Source organism: Symphodus melops (genome assembly GCF_947650265.1).
Source record: "Symphodus melops genome assembly, chromosome: 21".
In the NCBI taxonomy this organism is placed as follows: Eukaryota; Metazoa; Chordata; class Actinopteri; order Labriformes; family Labridae; genus Symphodus; species Symphodus melops.
Window position 1 is genome coordinate 18,585,495 of NC_136711.1, and position 23,253 is coordinate 18,608,747.

At 46.9% G+C, this 23,253-nt stretch overlaps 1 protein-coding gene across 1 annotated transcript in view; it reads right to left on the reverse strand.

Moving 5' to 3' along the window:
- The window catches only part of thrab (thyroid hormone receptor alpha b), a 124,026-nt gene that overhangs the window by 60,607 nt on the left and 40,166 nt on the right, over positions 1-23,253 (reverse strand). Inside the window, exon 3 of the mRNA XM_079334399.1 lies at positions 12,102-12,181. The gene's annotated coding sequence lies outside the window, so the exon portion shown is untranslated. The remainder of the gene's footprint in view (positions 1-12,101; positions 12,182-23,253) is intronic.

A 23,253-nucleotide genomic window follows, 5' to 3' on the forward strand; every position in this document is an offset into this window, starting at 1 on the left:
CCCCCCCCCCCCATGCTAAAGGAAGGCTGTATGTTGGATCTTTAAAAGTCACCTCCATGTTCCTCTGCTCTGGGAAGAGGGACCGACGTACGCTTTATTGTTTACAGTTCAACACTGAACATGTTCGAACTCTGAGATTCTTCCTGCTGCGACACGTTTGCTGCCCCCCCCCCCCGAGGCGGCTGATTGGAGATTCGTCGACCCCGGCAGTGTGAAGAAAAGATGTGAACTCTTGTTGACGCCCTCGGGGACCGAAGCTCGGCATCAACCTTTAAGAGCCTGAACTGGTTCTCTTTGGACAACGTCTGATAGAGTGCAAATAAGAGTGCATTTATGAGAGTGGTGAAGCATCACTGACCTCTGCATCATGTGCGAGCGTGCCTGGAAGCGCTGGTCGTCTGTGTTGAAGCAGTTCAGAGGCGCTGATGGGGGGCAGAGACCTCGCTTCTGTTTGTGTGCACCAGCTTCACTTTAATTGAACGCCCTGCTGCTCCTCAGGCTGTACATATTGGTTTACTGCTCCTATTGATCTCAGGTCTGTCCCTCCATTACACCAAACACCTTCTGCACCCTCTCCTACAGGCAGCCACACATACCTGTACACACACACACACACACGTATGGACGCAAGGGCTGCAGAGAAATGAAAGACTGAAAGTGCGATCAGGCGAGAGACAAAACAAGCACAGAGAGAGAGAGAGAGAGAGAGACAGAGAGAGAGAGAGAGTATCCACTCTGTCCTCTGAGCCATTAAACCAAAGCCATTAAATCAATTTCCTCTAATCTGGACCGGGCCGTCCCAGAGCAGGAAACCAGCCAGAAAGCTTCTCCAGGGAGGAGCAGCTATTGTGTCGGCACAGAGAGCGTAAACTGAAGATCTGATTTAATAAAACGCCTTTTTTCTCTTCTCTGCTGGGGAAGGTGTCTGATCTCCTCCATCATCCTTTTGTGAACTAATTCTATTTACCCCCCCCTCCCCTTCTTTACCCACACGTCTCAGTACATGACTCTACAGCACATCACACACCTCATCAGTCACAATCAGGTGTTCCTGATTAAAAGCCTAATCAGATGAAAACCACGCAGACAAGTGTGACAGGTCGGGGGGAATCGGCGGCGTGATGATCGCTGCTCATTTCATGCGAAATGTCTGCGCCGCCGGTGTTTGCATGCGAGTTCAGCCTGGAGGTGAAAAAGAAGCAGGGAGGGAAGTGTTCAGACGAGCTGTGAGACAACAGAAGAGAAGGAGGCGTGACGCTCCAACCTTTAAAGGTGGCTTTTACCCAACCCGATCAGTCGCCATCTTGCTTCGCTTTGCTCGAACGCTGTAATAACGGCGCGCCGGGTGAGCTCGTGTTGTCGTTGCTTTCTGTACGTGGAGTCAAAGAGGATGAAAGAGACTTGAAGTATTTACGTGTCACAACACGGCGGGGGATCGCTTCCAATTTAAGCGAGCAGATTTCCGTGGTGTGAATGTCAGCGGTGTGTGTTTCTGCCTCGCTGTTGTTCTGTGATGCTTCTTGTTACCTGCAGTAAAAGTGTGACGCTGTTTAAGCTCAGTGATAAAAGCTTATGTCATTCAATCTTCTCTCAGGTGTGTGTGTGTGTGTGTGTGTGCCGGTCCATTAGCTCTCAGTGACAGAGGCTTGGGAGGATGTTTGTTTAGTCAGAGACAATGTTCTGCGGTCAAAGGTGTCTCTACATGTCTCCCCTCCTGCCCACGCAGACAACTTTCTGTCTCTACTTTTGAACCATCGCACGTCGAGCCGCCGCGCCGATGACTGATGAACGACTTCCTTACTTTTCTTCGCAGGAAATATTCGCTGTTTCCAGCTTCTCAAATGTGAAGATGTGTTGCTTTAGGTTCCAGTCTGCTGGCTTAATCACACAAACACTGCTGCTGCTGACATTCATCACAGTTGGTTTGATGGTCATAAAGAATCCATTTAAAATCTTAACTGATTGTGAAAACGATCCCCGGCTGCAGCTCGGCTCCCGTCCACGCTCATTTCTCCGAGACTTGCGTAAGAGTCTGAATCTTTGATTTGCACTCTGCCTCTGCTTTCCCTTCTCCTCCCCGGCTGCTAGCCTCTCTGCTCCCTTGTTGCCGCAACAACACGTGTTCAAAACCACAACTTCCTGTTGAGGCTGCGAGCTGATTGGCTGACAGCGGTACATACCCCCGACACACCCACTCTGACATGCTCACTGAGGTTCCTGGCACTCGACTCTGCCCGGGCAATTAAAGGTTTGTATCTCTGTTATGTGACTGTGACATACTGTGACCACACACACACACACACACACACACACACACACACACACACACACACACTGGTGCTCGCATTAGCAAACGTCAGACCTGGACCGTGCAGCAGAGGACAGCTGCCAAGAGTGACTGGCTGTGTCAAAACACGCTGCTCACACCTCCTCGCTGTGGTTTGATTTCACTGCTCTTTCATTGACGAGCTCTCGCTGAAATACTTCAGGGTGCGAGGCGCTAAATGTGGGAAAACCTCCAGAGAAGGGACAGCAGCTGTGACGCCAAAAAAAAAAAAAAAAAAAGAGCAACAAACGACGTCCAGCATGTGCAGAAAGAAAAAAGGAGCAGAGCAGGAAATTAAAACTCAGAGTCAAAGAGGCTTTTTGTCGTCCTAAATTCGACTTGTTTTCATTCTTACTGAAGCTTCTCCGAGCGCCCGCCCTTCTAACCTCACACTTAGCTCATAGTGGGGACTTTACCGCGGACCACCTGTAACAGCTCTGTGGATGTTGAGACTGAGAGGGGAGGGGAGGGGGGGAGGACAGAAATATTTCCAAACGATCCACTAAAATTAGAAAGCCAACGGAGTGGTTTGGAGGCCAGATCCAGTTGGTTCTGCTCAGCTGTCTTTTACACGCGCTGAAATTAAACATAGGAAATGTAAAACCTGGGGTTTATATGATGAGGCTGCAGAAGCTAAAGCAGCACCTGAGGGGGGGGGGGGATTCCAGCTGTGCCCTTCCTGATGTTTACCTTTAAATCTCGCAGTCATATCCACTAAATGATGAGCTTTAAATCAAACCGAGACAAAGAGAGAGAGAGAGAGGTTATGAAAAAGGTTCTTGGAGAATCAGCTGCAGATGTCTGACTCCCGATGGAGACACAACAGCTCAGCGTGTTACAGTCTGAGGCTGTAATTCACAGAACGAGCTTGTGGCCTCTCTTCCAGGTAGATGACCTGAAACTCTCCGAGCAGGCTCCAGGAGGTGGTCACGCGTTCCCCCCCCCCCCCCCGAGTCAGGAGGGAGCATATGGGCTGAGGTGCAGCAGTATGGGTAACACAGCAGCAGCAGGGCCGTCATTGATTATGGTAATTAAAAGAGAGGAAACGTGCCTCTGTGTGTCTGCGGCGGGGTAAAGGAGAAATGAAGGACAGACTGAGGCCGGGAGAGGAGGAGGAGGAGGAGGAGGGGGAGGAAGATGTGACGGGAAAACATAAAAAGATAAATGAAAAGAGAGGATACACGGGAGACGGTTGTTAAAAAAGATGGATGGATTAGACGAGGAGGAAGAGGAGGAAACCTCTTCACCTCAAACTCAAGAGAAATTGCACAAAACTTTTGCACCTTTACCTTTGAGCTCTACATGCTAACAAAGAGGATGCCGATGCACTGAGGTAGTAAATGTTCTCAGAGTCTCTGCTGTTGGCGTGTGAACGCTGGTGCAGCTGACGAGAGAAATCAGGAGTCTGAGTGGAGCGGTGTTTGTTCGAGGATAAAGCTGCGAGTCAGTGTGAGAAAATAAAAACCTGATTTTCAGACTCTCGTTACTGCAGGACGCCACACAGGAGCTGCTGCGTGTGTGTGTGTGTGTGTGTGTGTGTGTGTGTGTGTGTGTGTGTGTGTCCTCTCTGAGAGACAAGTCAAGTTGCTGCACAGAGACGTCCTGAACACGACGACACATTAGAGTCTATACACGTGACATCACGTCTGTTTACTGTCCATTCAGCCTCATCATGAAACACATGAGGCGGTGAGCGCCGTGCACGCCATCCAATCGACTGCCATGTTTCAGACCGATATAAATTTAACAAGTCTCAAGGCCACTTCCTTACCTCCCCCGCCCCCCCCCCCCCCCCCTTTTTTTTTTTCTTCTTCTCAGTTTTATTTTCAATAACTCAGAAGGCTGCCAAGGCTGCTCGGAGGCCAGGAGAACAGAGGAGAGAGAGGAGAGGGGGAGCCAAAGCCCAGCGGCTCACTGCGTTAAACCAGTCTCTGGGGAAATGTGTGTGTGTGTGTGTGTGTGTGTGTGTGTGTGTGTGTGTGTGTGTGTGTGTGTGTGTGTGTGTGTGTGTGTGTGTGTGTGTAATGGTGGTAATTAGCTGATCAAACAGATAGACAGTGGACTATACTTGTGCCGTGGGTGGGCTCTAATAATCCAGATCATTAGGTATGAGGGTATTTGGTTTATGTGTGTGTGTGTGTGTGTGTGTGTGTGTGTGTGTGTGGTAAATATGCTGTGTGACTCTCATAACTCTACTGGATACTACAGCAACGATAATTTCTCTATGTTCTAATGAGAATCTCATAACTATGTAAAAGATGAAATTCAAGGACCGAGTGGAAGAAAAAAAAAACGCCGAGGACATTCAAACATGGACGCCAAAGAAGGAGGAGCATCTTGTTCTCACCCAAGGACACATTGGACATTTAGCTGCAGGGGGGTGGGGTTCGAACCCTCGACCTTCTGCTTCTGCCCGGCCCTGTTTGTACTGTTATTGTAAATAGCAGAACGTTCGTTTCACTGTGAACACGCCCTCCTGTCTGAAAGCTGGACAAAGTTCTTTTTTCCCTCCTGGATTTAAACGTGTCGAGTGAAAATCAGAGTTTCCCACTCTGGATAAAGTCGTCATGTGGGAGCTGAACAGACGGCCCCGACTGCTAGTTAAAGAAAACCAGGCTCGGACTTGTACGAGCGGCCCGGAGAGAGGAGGGACCTCCCACTGTGCCGGATACAAGTCCTCTGTCCCACATCCTCCTGAAGACATTTACGAGCTGATTGATGGGACGATGACCAGGCAGCGTTACTGAGAGGTCGTTTGAGCAGCAGGAGAAAGCACCCTGTGATGTCATCAAAGATGGCCGAGGCCAGAATAAATGCATCTCTGCTCTCACAGAAGGAGAAGAGGGGCGGCGTGATCTGGCAGCTGCACAGCGACTTCTTTATGCGGTTACACTTCATGTACGCTTTCATTCGTTCAAGACGAGCACTTACGTCCCGTCATAACATAAACACACACATCCTAAAAAAAGGCTGCAAAGATGACACACACACTATGCACACGGTTACTTTCTGGGTCATCTATCATTGTGCTGCACGAGCGAGGAGGAGCAGGACAAGCGGGCAGATCAGGGAGGGAAGGATGCAGACGAGTCATTACGCTCCACACTGCCACAGCAGGGGAGAGAGAGAGAGAGAGAGGAGGGGGTTAGAGGCTTATTTGTTCCAGTTCATTATCTGATGCGATGGCGCTCACAGAGTGGACTTTGTGAAAATGGGTCCCAGCCTCTGACCTCAAAGGGATTTTGAACGGAAACGCATAAACAAACAATAATTATTTCACCATCAGTGATCCTGCGTGACATGCACTCTGGATACTCCCTCTATAGAGACACCGATTAAAAAGGGCTTCACCTGTGATTACGTTCATGATAGATTCATCTGCAGATTATTTAATTAGAAACTCATACACCCTGACAGAGCGGGGGGAGCAATTCAGGGTTAAGTGTCTTGCCCAAGGACACGTCGGACATGTTGCTCGCAGGAGCAGGGGATCGAACCCTTGACCTTCCGGTTGAGAGACGATGACTCTACCCACTGAGCCACAGCCGTTGATGAGACAATGACACGTCAGACACCAGACAAACTGTCTATGCATCTATCTATGAAGTCAACCTTTCTTACCTTAAAAAGTAAAACACCTCAAATGAATAAAGGAAGAAAGCACAACTGATCTGATCCAGTAGATGATGAATCCATGTGTGGATTAATCCGCAGTCCTCAGCAGGAGCCAATGGGCTGAGGGGCCGAGGGGCCGAGGGGCCAGCTTATAGGTGCGACTAATCGAAAAATGATGAGGCCTGATTCCATTAATGTTTTGGCGTTTTCAGGAGATTTGTTGTTTATGAGAAATGTGTAACAGCGCCGGCGTTCTCCTTAAACTCTCAGCCTTAAGTGTAAAAGTCCAACCCGATGCTGAAACATGCAGCAGTACAGTTAATACTCTGGGAGCGGTGTATTCAATGAGCAGCCTTGAGCCTGCTTATATTTATATACGCTGACATGATGCCAGAGAGAGGAGCCATGCGGCCGCTGTTAGTGGCTAACATAACAGCTCATTAATGCTGACCGGCTCTGGGAATAGAAGGCAGCCAGAAAAAAAAAAAAAAAAAAAAAAAAACAGTCAGAAAAGCCTTTAAAAGTCGGGGCGAGGCCGGGGGAGCCGACATCCACAAACACAAATCAAAACGCCACCGAAGAAATGAACGAGTCTGCTCTTCAACCGCCGTAAAACAGGGGCCTCACTCCTGCATGACAGCTGCAAATAAACCAGGAGAGAGCGGAGCGGTCAGCTGCAGGGGCGGCTCTGTGGACTTTCTGTGCTAATGTATTCCATCTCTGGTTAAGCAGACGCCTGTCAGAGGGCGGCCACACACACCTAACTCTCTGCTGCTCCCCTCTGAGCTGCAGGCCAGCAGCCCCGACACTTTCAGGCTGATCAAACCGAGGCTCACGTCTCCCCCCCAAACCCAACCAGCCACCGTCTGGCTCCAGTGTGTAGGTGTTTCACGTGTGTGAGAGCCAAAGTGAGACTCTCTGCTTGTTTTGGTTTCAAGAGGAGTAAACGTTAAAGGCAGCTTTCCTTTACTGTAGCGTTGATTTTCTTCTTTAGTCTGGAAAGAGACGAACCATGATCCTTCACCACACGACCACAGGACGGCTCCCTCTTTAGCTGCTCACACTTCACACTCACAGACGTATTTAACACATTAAAAAACCTCCTGTTTGTTTTTATGACTTTTCATTATAAATCAAAACAATACCCGACCTCGCTCACTCGGGCATCTTTCATAACATGCATTAGGAAAATCCCCATGTCGGCGTCACGTGAATGGTGGGTGCAGCGGATGACTTCACAGGGTCGTGTGTGTTCTGCAGAGTCATGTGGAGGAGAGCAGAACACGCCGGGTGTGAGTGAGGGTCTGCGAGGACGAGGAGCGCGAGCCGATGACCTACTTACCGTGCCGTGACATCACCTCGAGAGAAGTTAAAGATAGTCTTAAAAAAATCTATATTAAAAAAAGATGTGCAGAGGAATCTGCAGAACTCAAGTCGGTATCGTGTTTGGAAAGTCAGGAAGTGAAGAAGCAGCTGTCAGAGCGGAGCTGCCTCAGGTGGATATACTGTATTTTTACCTTGAATGGAAATTACCTGTCATAGTTTCCCTCCAACCTGGTCCTAAAGTCAGGGGTGTGTGTGTGTGTGTGTGTGTGTGTGTGTGTGTGTGTGTGTGTGTGTGTGTGTGTGTGTGTGTGGTGTGTGAGCACATCCGTCAGCATTAATTATCTTGGATTGAAAAGACGGAACAGGTGCGCGGCGTAACCATTCACAGAGAACAGGTTCGTTATTTTGCTTCCTCGCCACACGCCCAGACGTGAGAAGTATTTTGGAGCCACGGGCCGGATTTGAACCCTGTCGACCAGCTTCAAGGACTATAGCCTGTGTACATGGGGCCCTCCCTTACCGCTTGGCCATCAGCTAAATCCACGAAAAGCATGATGTCATGATGTTAATCCCTCGATGCCTGAATTTGTTTTCAAGTATTAAAACTTTTTTTTACATGTTCCTGCCTTAAAGTCGATGCTAAATTAAGTTTTTTTTTAAAAAGATATGACATAAAAATAACACATCAAACTGATGTTGTTCTGTCTCTGACTGGTCCTATAAGAAACTAAAAGGTTTGCAAAAGGTTCCTAGGTATGTATTGAAAGTGCACCAACCGGCAGTGGAGGAATACGGACGCTATGTCGGCTGCATTCGGAGCGGAAGCGGTTTGTTGCAAATTCGCGACAACAGGCGTCCAGGGGTAAAAAATTGCCGGAGACACAAATCCAGAAACAGTCTGAAAGGATAAGCACAGTGTGTGTGGCGTATATATGCTTAGACTGTGACCTGAGTCGGCCGAGTGATTGACACCTGAGGGACAAAAAGAAGCGACTCATCGAGCACTGTGACTGGATGGTGTAGAAATCCAGACCAATCAGAAGGAGGAGGAGGAGGAGTCTGAACTTAAGGCGCCGTGCTGCAGAAATAAGTCAAACTGGGATTCAGTGCATCTACAACCGTTCCCATATTAACTCCACTTTCTCCTCACGTCCGTCTGAAGAGTCGACGCCGGCTCAAACGCCACGCAGACAGACTGAACGTCACTTCATGCTTTTTTTTTTCTTCCAATTTCACTGCTGCCGTTGACGAGGCTGATTCTCCAGCTCTTACTTTACCGCATGTGTGTGCAATAAAACACACTATATATACACACACATGGCTGCACACACCGAGCGCCCACTAAAGAATGTGCGTGGTACACTTGTGTATGAGGTGTGTGCCTGCATGTGTGCGTGTGTCCACTGCACAGGCCATGTCAGCAGCGCTCCTGTAGCACCAGGTGAGATTTACGAGGTGTTGAGAATGCTCGCCCCGAGCCCGGTGATGGGAGACTGATCCCTGCTCCTCGTCTGCCTGCGCCCCCCCGCCTAACACCCCGCCTGGCTCCTACTTAAAGACACATGCAAGAGCTAACAGACATTCATGCACACACACACACACACACACACACACATGCAGCCAGTGAACCTGAAAGTCTGCAGCGACCCCGTCCAGGCTCTCAAAGACTCACTTCCTGGGGGTTTCAAAAAAAAAAAAAAAACCTAGAAAACGCCCCCTAACCCAGTGACCCCCCCCCCCCCCTCGTTGATGAACTCTCATGTTCCACTGCGGAGAACCATGTCATATTTAAACCTCTTTCTAGAAGAGACAGGAGACCCTGCGCAGTAAGGACGGCTCAGACACCAAAACCCGGCATGGAAATGGTCTCAAAGGTCAGAGGTCGAGTCGGTGGCGGTGCATGTGTCACAGCCTCGTGAATCACCACGCCAGCTCACTTTGATGGGCTGATATCGAAGAAGCAGAAAGAACACTGTATATCGTATAACGTGAGCCGCTCCAGTGGCTAAATATTCTTCAGCTTTTAAACACCTACTTACTTTGTGTATTCTGGACACAGGATTAGTAACGAGAGTCCAGATCACATGATCACTGGGAGTCTTTCTATCTGATGTGACAGCTGCCGTGATGTTCACTCCACAGTCCTCTCACAGTTACTAATGGACTTGGATCCGCCCCTGATCCAAACGTTTGGGTCGGCACAGGATTTCCTCATTTGGCGGTCCGATTTACTTGGACGTGATAAAACAAGAGAGCGACTGAACAAGCTCATCAACAGAATGGAAACGTACCTGACGTACCTCCTTCCATATTCGCTGGTCAAAGACGACCCTTTTAGTGGTCGAGCTCAGCCGAGTCGTTGGTTAAAACCCAACAAAGCTTCTTCGCCAATCGTGGTTTCGAAGGGAAGAACAACACTGGGATGAACGGTGTTCAGTAGAATTACTGAAGGTTGTGAAAGAATGCGAGCAGGATTCACCTCGCCTTCTGCTCGAACCGTCGGCTTCGCGGTCGCAACATCTTCTTTCTGGCCTGCGCTTCTTGACTTTTTGTTTTGAGAGGACCGTTTTTTTGTTTTGCTATTCAAGAAGTTCTGTTTGATTTTTTTTTTTTTGGGGGGGGGAATATTTATGATTCCATACGAGTCAGGATGGCGTTAAACTGCAGTATGGACTCACACGCACAGCAGTCATTATGGTCCTTTTTACTATCTGTCTAAAACGCTTCTTTCCCTTCTTCTACTCTTACAAGGTGAGGAGCTGCTGTCGTAGCCTCCATCTGGGGACGACTTCAGGATGTTGTACTAAACAACCTTCTCCTTCTTCTCCTTCGACTTGCGTGACTGTTGTGCAGAACAATGAGAAGAAATAAACAGCGTAACAATCCCACTACGAGCAGGCTGTGTCAGAGCTCCGAAGCATCTGTGGATAAAAGCTACTACATTAAGGTCGATTACGCAACAGCAAAGGTTAACTCCAGGCAAGCCTTACTCTGGGTGAGCGGAGGTCACTGACCTTAGTGCTGAAGAGGGGTCACGTATTTACAGCAGCACCATCAGAGAGCTCCCTGAGTCCTTCAGGATGTATTCCACTATCACAGGATGCAGCGCTCGTTCCAAACGTTTACGTGCAGTCATCCTTCAACTTTCCCCGACTTGAATAACGACCTTGTTTACTTGTGTTCGCTTAGTTTGAAGTGGCACTTGAACTTGTAACTGACACCAGTCCCCTCTGCACCAAGTATGAGATCCTTCCATTAAAGCCTCCCAACATCTGTCCAAACAAATGAGCTGGGATGTTCTGTGCATTATCTCCTCTCTGCTGCAGCCCTAATGCAGCAGGATTACGTCTATTCTCCCCCCCAGCTGTGCACGGAGGAGAGGTAACGGGACCTCGGTTGGCCCGTCGTGGCCTAGAACGCTCTGTGCAGAGTCGCAGGAAAAAAGAAAAAAAATAGCGGATGTTAAACAAAAGTTGCATTCTTTGAATCCACGATCGGCATACGGTGCTGACCCCCCCGGCCCTCACATGATTATTTCCTTTACTGTGCTGCACAGTTCCCCTGGGAAAAAGCCTCGCCAGTTTGATCACTGATGACCTGAAACAAACATGACGAGACCTGAATGGAAAATGGATGAAGGTCTGAGGCAGCGATGTCAAGTAATTTATCACCTGAACCAGAAGACTGAAGATGAATGAAATCTACGTCGACTGAGCTTACAAAAACTTCAATGACCAGCATGCAATTTGTTACAATCACTGCATTTGGAGCACTTCCTGTGAGCTCGGGATGAATTCAAACCTCAGACCACAAAAGATGTAAAATGATCCACGTCAGACCTTAAATAGCAATTTTAGTTGTGACCTTTAGCATGCTATCAAAGCTACAATCAATGCTACATACGTGTGATGCTAATGGAGGACTGAGGATCAGGGAACTAAGTCACCATTACTCCTTTACAGCCTTCTTCAGACGTGTGCCTGTGTTTGCGTCTTTTTGATCCATTTTTGGTCTCCTCCGACTCCAGAGGAAAATATTTGGGGTTTAAGTTGTCGGATGCATCATCACTGCACGTTACGAACTTCGGTCAACGGTTTGGTGCTTAGAAGACAGAACCAGTACGACGTGAACAGGTTGGTTCATCGGCTGAGTGACAAGATGGAACGGCACAAACGGCTCTGTGAAGCTGTCGCTTCAAAACAATAAGCAAATCCCTCCCACGCCATGTCACGTGTTTCACTGCCATTAAACACGAAGCATATCGATGACGGCCTCTCTGACGCGCTCACTGTGAATCTCAGCGTCCGTCTCCTCTGATTTCTTGTTCTCTCTCCGCTGTCGTATCACAAACAAAGCTGTCGAATGAAGCTGCTAACATGAACCTGTATGAAGCCTGACAGCTCGTAATACAAGGTCACATGATCATTACAGCATTTTAAAAAAAAAAGCTAAGTCTCCCTGTGAGTGGCTGCTGTGGCGACTCAAGGTGACCTAGATGAGCGAGTTCTATGAAGTGGAGCTTCCCTCATTTAAGTTGCAACAGCTGGACTCTGGCTGACCCGGTTTTAAGAGGTTTAAGGGAGAGGAAACCTTCAATTTTTTAAAACAGGATTACGGGACGGGAAGATGACGCCCACGCATCCGTTGGATAGGACATCCTTATAATACCTGCAGAAACTCATCAGTGGGATAAACTGAGGATCCCAGTTTAATCTCCAACACAGAAAAATGAGGCAGAGGCCTCGGTGCAGATGACGGGTCAGTCCAGAAACAGTGTTGACTCTGGGTCTGTTCTGTGTACACGCGTGTAATAAACGTGCTGATCAGAACCTACCAGTCATGCTGCGTGAGTCTGTGTGGCGTCGATGATTTCCCCAGGCCTCCTGCGTTGTGTGGTTCGCCCTCGTCTCCGCCCTGGAAGAAGTAAAAAGCGGATTGTTAGGGTGAGTGAGCAGCTGAGAAAGGAGGGAGGGAGGGAGGGAGGGGATATAGCATATAGAAAACAAACAAGGCTGAACAGTACAAAGGCCTGCAAAAACTACACCCCCCCCCATCCCTGAAATCCCCCTTTTCCCCATGTCCTCATTCCTTATGCTCACTCCTCAAGCTGTTTCTCTAACTCGCTCTCCTCTGTTCCCTCCATCTTTCCTTCCCCCTTTTTCCTTCCTAGTTTGAGGACCCTTTTTTTGGCTTCCTCTTTCCAGTTCCCCTTCCTTTTCTCTCTCTCTCTCTCTCTCTCTCTCTCTCTCTCTCTCTCTCTCTCTCTCTCTATTTCTGCTCCTCCTCTTCCTCCATCTCCTCCTTCGTCTTCCCCTCGTTCCCTCTCGAAACTCTAACTGGGGCCTCAGAAGCCTCGGCCTGTTTACCTCACAGACGGACATGAAAGGTAAACGTTTATCCGCGGGCCTGGGTCACAGTCACGCTGTAACGCGTGCAAAAACATCCTCCGACGTCACAACTGGAACCACACGATGCACAGGCTCTCATGCATGCTAACACATCAACTTATAGAAGAAGCACGCTGTACGCTGCACTGCTATGCTAAGCTAACATTCTTATTGAGTTGAAAGAGAAGAAGGAAAGTCTTCATGTTCTCCTCTCTCAGAAGAGTAAAGTGCAGAAATTATTTCTACATTGTAATGTGAGTGAAATATGAAGTGACAGTCATGAAACAGTTAGCCTAGCTTAGCATAAAAACTATAAACATGTCTCTTTCTTAGAGAGGCGTGTTCTCTTTCATAGTTCTAGGAAGCGTTGGCCTCCTCCTCCTTCTTTTACTGACTCCTCTCCCAGGAACTATGAACTATTTCTGTTCCTTGGACCCCGTGAAGAGGAACCTTTTCCGGCTCCGGTTTCAGAGAGGGTACCAAAGGCAGGTCCCATGCAGACCTTAAGACCGCCGCCATCTTAACTTTGGCGACTTTGGGTTAACGTTCAGCACGCAGAGCTTTCAACTTCACATCCTTTCTTTGACTTTTTATTCATCTGAAAATGAAAAGCCGACGGGGCTTATAATTTTTGAGACAGATCATTTTAATAATTACAACTTCATGTGATAAGATGACTCTGTAATGACAAACTTAATGTGAGCTTTTATAGGCAATTTATCCCCCCTGCAATTCATTATGGCTCGCGTCTCGATAAATATTCCCCACGAGCACTTAGAACCAAACAGACAGCGACTTGGCACATAAAGAGAGAGAGAGAGAGACTTAACGAGAAACAGACGATTAGAGGAAAAGACATCCGGATGAGAAAACTACCCAGAAAAAAAAAAGGAAAAAAAAATCAGTGAAAGAAAAGAGACAGAAGAGAAGCGAACGGTGTAAAAACTTGACTCAGGAAGTGAAAGAGGAAACTGTGAATGTCGTCACACTCCCATTGGACTGGAAGTGCTAAAAGCAATGCTTGAAGGTACTTATATGAGTGTGTCTGTGTGTGTGTGTGTGTGTGTGTGTGTGTGTGTGTGTGTGTGTGTGCATGTGTTAGACGTTCTATATGAGGATGTGTGTGTGTGTGTGTGTGTGTCTTGTGAAATAAGGAAGTGTCTGTATCTCACTCTTCTTCTGTGTGTAGCATGTTTCACAGCTGAATTGATTGAGCTAAAGCGAGCTCTTTTCATCCACTCTCACAGAGGACTGGAGGGGATCCTGAAGTATGAAGTCTGAATCATGAAGCCATGATGGTTCTGAATCAAAAATAGATTCTCTATCGAAGGATCGTCTGATAACTGTAAATGTTTGCACCACCTTGGTATCAGCAGCTGTGGTTAGAGGAAGGTTAAATCTTCACCTCCCGTTGAGCTCATCCCTTCACCTCTCAGGTATTAGATATATAAATCATTCTATTATTATTATTATTATTAGCGCTCCGTCACTGTTTGATTATGTTAAAGTTGTTTCTTCGCTGGTTGCAGTTACCTAAAGATGAGATAAAATAAGATATCTTTATTGTCATTTTGCAAGTACAACGAAATGCTGAGCATGTCAAGTATCAAAAGATCACATAAAAGAAAATGTATACGTGTCATTGATGCAGTCTAAATAGACAGCAGCAGCCAAATATACACAGGTAGAAGGTAACATGTGCTGAGTAATAAATATATTGCAGTTTATACACTACATTGGAAGTGACATTGGATAAGTATCTAAAAGTAAGTAAACAACAACAACAAAGACTTTCTAACTTCATGTAATCCATGTTGATCTTCTTATTCTAAAACATAGTGTGAAAACTCATTTTGATCAGCTCGTGGTTTAGTTATGATCTGAAGCTGATAAAGAGAGTTTGACTTTCCATTTTCTCATTGAAACATAATCCAAAGGCAGAAAGTTCAGTCGGGGTATTTTGTCGTTTTCATTTACATTGGGGGTCCACTGTATACATGTCAGGATGTCTGACACCATCTGATCAAGACGTGAGGAAGTACTGCCAGCTGAGATCTAAAGTGAGTTAGAAAGCACGCTCACTTTGTTCATTCCTCTTAATTATCTAAAACAATCATGCCTGGTTGTTTTATATTCAAACTCGATTTGGGGGGGGGGGGGGGGTGAAGCGGGGAGCTTGACATATTGAGTAATTCAAGCCCTTGAGCTAAAAGAATACCCACTGTGCTCGGGGAAACCACAGGAACATGAACTTCAACTTCCCAGGCGTTCTCATGATTCGTCTAAAAAAAACCCAGCCATTTCTGTCTAATGAACTCAAATCAGCTCTTCAACTAAAAACCTTTACAAAAGAGTCCGTTTAGTGTCTGAGCCTTCTTCTTCTGACAACAGCTGTTTCTCTGCTCAAAAAGAAGAAACTTTCCCTGTTTGTTTTTTTTCTATAAATCCAGAAAATGGGTCATCCCCCTGTTTATATCACTGCTATGGTTTAAACTATTAACCACTGTGACATATAATTACGCATACAGCTTTCACTATGTGTGTGGAAAAACGGGGCAAAAACGCCACGGGTGGGTTGCATTTCACATGCCACATGGAGGGAATTCCCCTCTGTCAGAACATAAAGAATCAATTTTCCTGCAGAAAAGCTGTGTGGTGGTGCGGGGGGGGGGGGGGCAATTTGATGCAGGAAGCGCAGAAGCCCTTAACATGACTTATTTCACCAAACGATGAGCCGAGGGTCAGTCAATGAATACACACATTCAGACTTCAGATCTGTCAGTGAAATGGATGGAGCCTCTTGATTCCTGGTAAGGCCAAAGTGCTGCGCCTTAACCCTGCATTTGTCCTAATGACCAGCAGGGGGCGTCGACACCGGTTACCTAAATGAGAAAATGAGGCCCATCGCTCATTGACTCGGTAAAGATTTTCCCAAAGATTTTAATGTCTTCATTCCTATAATGAAGCCTTTGTGTCTTTATTTATGTAAAAATATATATGCTTTTACACTCCCACGAATCCAACAGGAAGGTGCCGTCGGAGCAGGTCTTCATTTGGTGATCAGTTTTTTTTTTGGCACCATTGTAAAGTACGTGCAGGACGTTGACTGGAGCTTGTTTATGATGGATGAGCTGTAAAAATGTGTTGGGGTTTTGGTTGGTGGTAAGGTATCAAGGTTTAAAAGTTCTGCCAATAAGACAAGCTGAGCTCTGCTTCCAAAAACCCAAACGTCAAAGTCATGAAAAAGCCGCCAAAGTCCAGGCTTCCAAACGGCGGTCCGGTCAAACCATTACACGGCTATGTCCACTGCTATGAGGCAGACTGTGGATTATCTTTGTCAGCGCAGGATGGAACAGTTTGAAATGAAAAGTGCAACAAAAGGAATATGGGTCAGAAATGTCAACTCACTGAAGACAACATGTAAAGATGGGAGGTCAACGAGGAAGGCGCTATGCTGACAGTCTGTGACAGAGGCCAAGGCCGATCTAACCCTTCCACTCTGCGGAGCGACCCAACATGATAGATGGCAAAACAGACGGAAAGAGAGCCGGCCTGTGGAGGGGCCTGAAGACTGAGCAGCTTTTCTTCGAGTCGAGAGCTTCAGTGTCTTTAGACGAGCTTTAAAGTGAACTCTCTTCATTTTGCTAACTCCTCTGAGCAATGCTATCGCTGCTGCCAGCGAGGCCTTCTTCTTCACCATCATGCCGACATGAATGGCTTCCTTTGTTAAAGTGAAATTCCACTGGCAGGTCTCTAATTAGCTGGAGGGCTCTTCTCTTGCAGACCTGCATGGGTGAAAAAGATGAGGCACAAGGAGAGAGGTAGCTCGCTGTGAGTGGAAACTGGGCAGACAATAAGGAGCCTGAATGGAGGAGCGGTCATATGATGCCCTCCTGCTGGAGACAAGACTAACCCCGTAGTGCAGTTTGAGTGTTTGGAAGTGAGAGGCGGATGGAGAGTGTTTGGTGAGGGAAGGAATCTCTCGGTCCCAAGTGTTGGTTTTCACAGCAGGAATCTGACAGGTGGTCAGAAACCAAAACCAATCATCCAGATGGTTTTAACATCCAACTGTTGTAGATGTAGAAAAACCATTCTGCCAGCTCCTGAATGTCTTCTTGTTCATTTCAAGTAGTATTGTCTCACATTTATAAATTTGAAAGTCCACAAAGTTCACTGAGATGTCGTCAGAGTTGGAAGTCTGACATTTAACAAGCAAAGATCTTCCAACAAAAAGATGCTTCTGAACTGCATTATGGGAGTTGTAGGAATGTAGTGTTTTTTTAAAGCTGTCTCCTTCTGTGAAGTTATTTTATGGATCTACTTCTGTTAGCGTGTGAACATTATGGAAGGACAATCACTACATTTGTATAATGCTACTCATTCATTATTTTGATTGGAGGATCTGGAGATATCTCCTGAACCAATGACAGCTCAGGCTTGTGGAGTACAGCGTTCTCTCGTGTGAATGTTAGACACATATCAGTGTCCGATGTCAGGTCAGATTTCAGGAGCGTCAGTCTGGCATGAGATCACGTACTGGTGCTATATTTGCACTGACTGGATAGATATCTTATATAGTGTATCAAAGCCTATATTAGCGCCATGTCACATGGTTCACATGAGAAACACGTTTAACGGTGGATATGGCCTTCTTTACTTGTTTTAAACCAGTCATCATTTGAGGGTGGAAACAACCTGACACGACAGAAGATTTGGTAGGCAGCGACTTTAGAGGCCTCAGGAATGAGGTCAAGGCAGAGCAAAGTTGTAAATTGGTGGTGAAACCACATGAGCCATCAGTAGACAATTGATTGGATTGATCGATTGATCGGTTGAAGGAATACATGAGATGGTGAATTAATTTATGAATGATGGATGGATGGATGTATATGGAGGAAAATGTATTAAAAGATGGCTCGCTGGATGGATGGACAAATAGATGATAGACAGATGGAGGGACGGATTGATGAACGGATGGATTTATGGATGGATGAAGAAGTTCGATTTACAGATGACTCAATCGGATTGTTTTTTCGAAACATATATTTTTGATCTGGGGTAAAGTGTAACTGTGGGGAGCAGTTTTCATCCATCCCACCGACACCACTGAACTGGATTATCTAATTACATTATACTGTAGCCCCTTAATCAGGCTGGAGGAGTTCCAGGAAAGACTAGGGGCGGGGCTTTGACAAAAAGCCAATCAAAGGCCGATCTCATGCTCACCATGACAGACTGTCTGATGCCTATCTAACCGAGCCTGCTCTCCGAGTCCCAATATCACTACTACATCAAAGAAGATGGTAAATCTGGCCTTTCATCAGTTTACGATGGTCCAACAATCTGACAGAAAGCTCTTGTATTGTGAGAGCCCAGAAAAGAACATTTTTCAATCCAGCTATGAATTCAATGGTGAGTTGGTACAAATCCGAAGGCGGTGGTGTTTTGTGAATCTAAAGCAAAAAGCATCACAGTGACTTTGCTGCAAGAAAGGGATGTTTTGCTTCCTTTCAGCGTCTAAAACGGGCAAATCAAAAGCTACGAAAATAATAAAATACCCACAGACGGTTCAAGGAAGTCTCGAACAGAGACAGAAAAAGTCTTCCCGCTTTAGAGGGCATTCAAATGAAAACATCTTGAGGGTAAATTCTGGCAGTGGGCCCCAAGTTCACCGACACCCCCCCCCCCCCCCTCTCTCCGGTGGAGAACGTGAAGCTTTGAACTACAAACTGGGGAGGGGGGTTTGGGGAATTCACTGGCCTGTCAGAGCAGTGAGTGATGGGGGGATGATCCGTTCCTCGCTGCCTTGTTCTGCCTTCAGGGATATGTGCGTTCTGACGATGCCGACCAAGCCGTGCAATACTAAACATGGTAAGTCATAAAAGGGCCTTTAGCTCTGGGGCTTCAAATTACACCTGCAAAGACTCTTGAATTACTTTGATGTTTTCTTAACAATGCAAGATTTTAATGTGGGATGGTCGAGCAGAGTGGAAGCAGAGATGATCTATTTGATAGTTGGTTCTGGTCGTCTCGGTTGAACGAAGAGAACTCGGCAAAGATGCCAGCCGACACTCCACTCGTCGTCTTTGCATCAGCATGTTGCATCATGGATATTCATGCCGCGTGTTTGTGGGTACGAGTTGAAAACCAATCTGTAGTGGTTTGATTCTCTGCCAGCGGCTCTGCAGAGTGTGCAGGAAAGACAGCGCTCGTTAGCGGGCCTTCATTTTTTTTTTAATCCGGGTTGTCCCATCTGCACACCATCACCTCCTTGGACCACCTCCCTGAGTCCGAATAAGGACTAAATTAGATGTAGCTGCCAAAGGCCCTTTTGATGTTCTTTGGAAGAAGAAAGAACACCAACAAGCCCCGAGAAGCAACGACACGATGAGAAAACACTGTGAAACAATTGCAGCAATTTATGAGCTCCAGTGCCAGCAGCCTGAGGGAACACAAACTGGTCCTGCAAGAGAGCAACGTGTGTGAGAGTCTCCTGTCTTACACTGATTTCTGTTGGCTTGAGAAGAGTGCTGAACAACCTTCAACAAGCCACTTGTTGTAATATAAAAAATGTAGTAATGTCAGCTTTGAAACACAGATCCATGCTTTGCCTAAGTGTTCGTTTAATCCCTTAAAATATCAGCCAAAATGTGCTTCTCAAGTAAAATGTCAGCGACGTCAAGCTCGAAGTGTGTGAGGAGTTTTTCTATTTATTTACGAGAAAAAAAAAACCCACATCTGACAGAGTGCGCCAGAGTTTGGAAAATTGGTAAATTGACGGCACGTAAATAACACTTTTCTAGTCTTTCAAACACTCTGAATACTTTTTCAAACACTGATGGCTGCGATGAAAAGTGCCATTCAGGGTCGTACAAACCACACACACACACACACACACACACACACACACACACACACACACACACACACACACACACACACACACACACACACACACACACACACACACACACACACACACACACACACACACACACACACACACACACACACACACACACACACACACACACACACACACACACACACACACACACACACACAGCCTTTGTCTTGCCCAGTGACAGTTGAACTTGTAGCTGCAGGAGCTGGGGATCAAACCAGCAACTTTCAAAACGAGAGACAAACGACTTCATGTCGCAGAGCAGAAAACAGAAGTGAAGTATTGTCACTAACAAACCAGCTGACTGTCATTACAGAAAGTATCAGGTATTAGGTGGTGTGTTTTGGTGACATTTATTATTATTATTCTCATGTTACAGAAAATGAGTAACTAGTTACAGTTTGATAAAAAGTAACTGAGTAACTAATGGAGTCACAGCTTTATTAAAGGAATTAGTTACTGGGGAAAGTAACTTTTTTGCTTCCTCATATTATTTTGTGTTGCAGTGATCGGGTGGATGTGTTGGACTGATTAGACAGCAGACTAAGAAGATGAAGCTCGTCATTGCATTAATTTAGTTTCAAACAACCAGCAGAGCTCGAGCACAGGAGCTCAGACTCTGGCTCACAGTGGGCTAAAAGCTCAGATGATTATGGGGAGGGGTCAGCCTGTGTTGTGCCCTCAGTGGAAATAAAACACGTTTTAAATGAATCCTAAAATCTCCAGGCAGCCGGTGTAGGTGCTGAAACTGGTTGAAACCAATCCTCAGGTATAAACTGTGGTCTTCAGTGCCACTCAGTCGAGGCATCATCATGGAAGAAGCACAACATGACGGAGTGAAAACACACATGTAAGCACTTCTGAGGGCCAATCATATGGAAGTGATGGAAACTGTTCCTTCATGCTATTTTAACAGAGTTCAAAACACAATACGCTCTGGATCTGGATGCATGCGTGTGTTTTTTTTTCTGCATGCAAAGCTTGGCATGTGAGGTTCAAACATCAGGGGACAATTCTGAAGTCATGGATCAGTGTTCCTCAAAACTCTCACGCAAATCCTCCAGCCGACCTCTGTGTCAATCTTATGAGCGAAGGGGACGAGAGGAAGAAGCGGTGGTCACCACCAAGGGCGGGCGTCTGGTCCTGCTGGGATGACTGGAGCCGCTACAGAGCCGATCGTAAACGTCACAGCGCTGAGGAGGAAGATGACTTAAGAGGGATGAGGAGGAGGGCCATAAGGAGAGAGAGAGAGAGAGAGAGAGAGAGAGAGAGAGAGAGAGAGAGAATGAGAGAGAGAGAGAGAGAGAGAGAGAGAGAGAGACAGTGAGAGAGAGAGAGAGAGAGAGAGAGAGACAGTGAGACTGAAAGAGGGGACACAAGGCCTCCTTGATAAAAGGCCGCACAGCTGGATGGTTCAAGGAGACAGCGGGGGAGAGGGGTTCGAAGACAATGTGACAGGGCTTGTCAAAATGAAAATTTAGTGTTGGTCAAGCCATAAATAGCGCGGCTCTGTGCCCTCGGCTATGCGAGGGCATAAAGTATAGAAAATGCGTGCTGACAAAGAGCAAAAAGGACAGTGAGGGGAAGGAGAGAGGAAGGAGTCTGAACCCTCGTCTGTATACGGGCTGCATGTGAGATCCAGGCAGCTGATAAAAAACACATACTTTACGCATCCAAGGAATGTGGATTTTATTATTTTTTTTAAAGAAAAGGGATTGGAGCCAAAGTGCATTTAAAGGTGCATTCTTTTAATGGCCAGTAGAGGGCGACTCCACCGGATGCAAAGATGAGAAAATGATCAAACGTAAACGCGAGGTTTGCGTTAGCTTAGAGAGGCGTGTCGCCGTGCATATCGACCCTCTGTACCGTACTCATCCAACACGAGCAGGACTCACCGGATCCATCACACACACAAAACACACAGATCACACCGAGCTGACATGACATGTTGATTTATGTGATGTATGAACAACCTGTCGTGTTTCAACACGGACGATGACGAGGCGGCTCCTCAAACAGCGTCACGTGTCTTACCTGCAGCAGTTTTCCCAAAGTGCTTATGTTTGAAATTTGCTTTGCAAATAGCGTTCCGTGCCTATAGTTTCTACAACCTCTGCTCACACTCCTCACCGCCCGGAGTCATTCGAATTTGCCTTCTTTTTTTTTCCCAGACATGCTGTTCAGATTAGCAGCAGGGAATAAGAAGGGAACAGAGCATTTCTTCATGGCAGAGTTTCCCCCCGTCGTTTTAATTCAGACCAGTTGTTTGTTAAATTACATTGCTGTCTTCTAAGTCTTCACAAACTTTAACTGGCTGTGTGTTTGTTATGAAGAGGATCCAGCAGCAGGAGCGAATGAAAAGTCAAAGAGGCAAAAGACGAGGAGCATGAAAATGCGTGACGAAGATGTCAAGGAGACATTAAAAATATAAGTCAACGTCCCCCCCCCCCCCCCCCAAAAAAAAACACTTTACCAGAGGAGATGGGATTGAAGGAATAATTTACAGTAAATCTGCTGCAAACAAAGTTGAAGTTCAGCCACACAGACCATGCATCCATCTCAACACAAGGATCAGAAGAAGAGCGCCCCCTGGTCCAGGACCAGTAAAATCAAAGAGTAACTGCTGATCTGCCACCCATGCAAGAAATGTGAGCGGTGAAGAAAAAAAAAGTTGTTTTAAGCGATATGAATGATGAGTCAAAGATGTGATCCCATGCAGAGCTTTCCTCCACTGAATCCAGGAAGGAGAAGGAAGCAGGAAGCAGGAAGCTCAACAGGTGCATGACCACAGCTGGACCCCACCGAGGCTGGGGAACATGCACTAAACCCCCGCCCGGCCTCACACCCGGCGTCCAGCCCGGCACAGGAGCGATCATCACGGAGCCCAAATGCGATTAGTGTCCGGTGGTAATCTACTACGACCTATTCAGTCCTGTTTAGAGGAGGGGACACATTTGATTCAGAGGATTAGTCCACCTCCACTCGTCGTGCGGGGCCGGGGGAGGGGAAATCAAAGAGGCCCCATCTCGGGGGGGGGGGGGGGGGGGGGCGTTCAAATAAGGAAGGAACGGCGAGGAAAAAGAGGAAGGGATATGAAAGAAAGGAGGACAGGGGAGCAGGAGCCATGAGGCCGACACTTGGCCATAATTAAAGCAGACACTTCCTTTGTGCAGCCATGTCATTAACATCAGCCAGCACCCTGCGGGGGCCGCGGCCGCACCGGCTCCTTTAGTTAGTGCCTTCAGAACATACGTGATGAGAGGCCGTGAGACATGCTGCACATCTCACCACACCATGAGAATCACATGCAAACTTTAACGGCTGTCATCTCACCAGTGTCATTAACTCGCTTCGCCCCGCAGCACGCACACACACACACACACACACACACACTTCAAACAGATCAGTCATCATCTCTGTGCCATCACATGCATCTCCATAAAGAAGCTGGATGCAACCTATCAGCACGCAGAATCACAAACCAGAGTCGCTCCAGCTTTGAGATGTTGGTTGTGGTTGAGGTCATTTATGCAGCCCGCCACACGAAACTCTGAGAAATCACGTGACTCCACACACACACACACACACACGTCACATGTGGGGACAGAGATGTGATCTGTGACTCTGAGAGCTCGGGTTAGACACTTGTTCTGTCAGCGTCTTTGGAAACGTGGGGACCTGTTTCTGCACTTTTA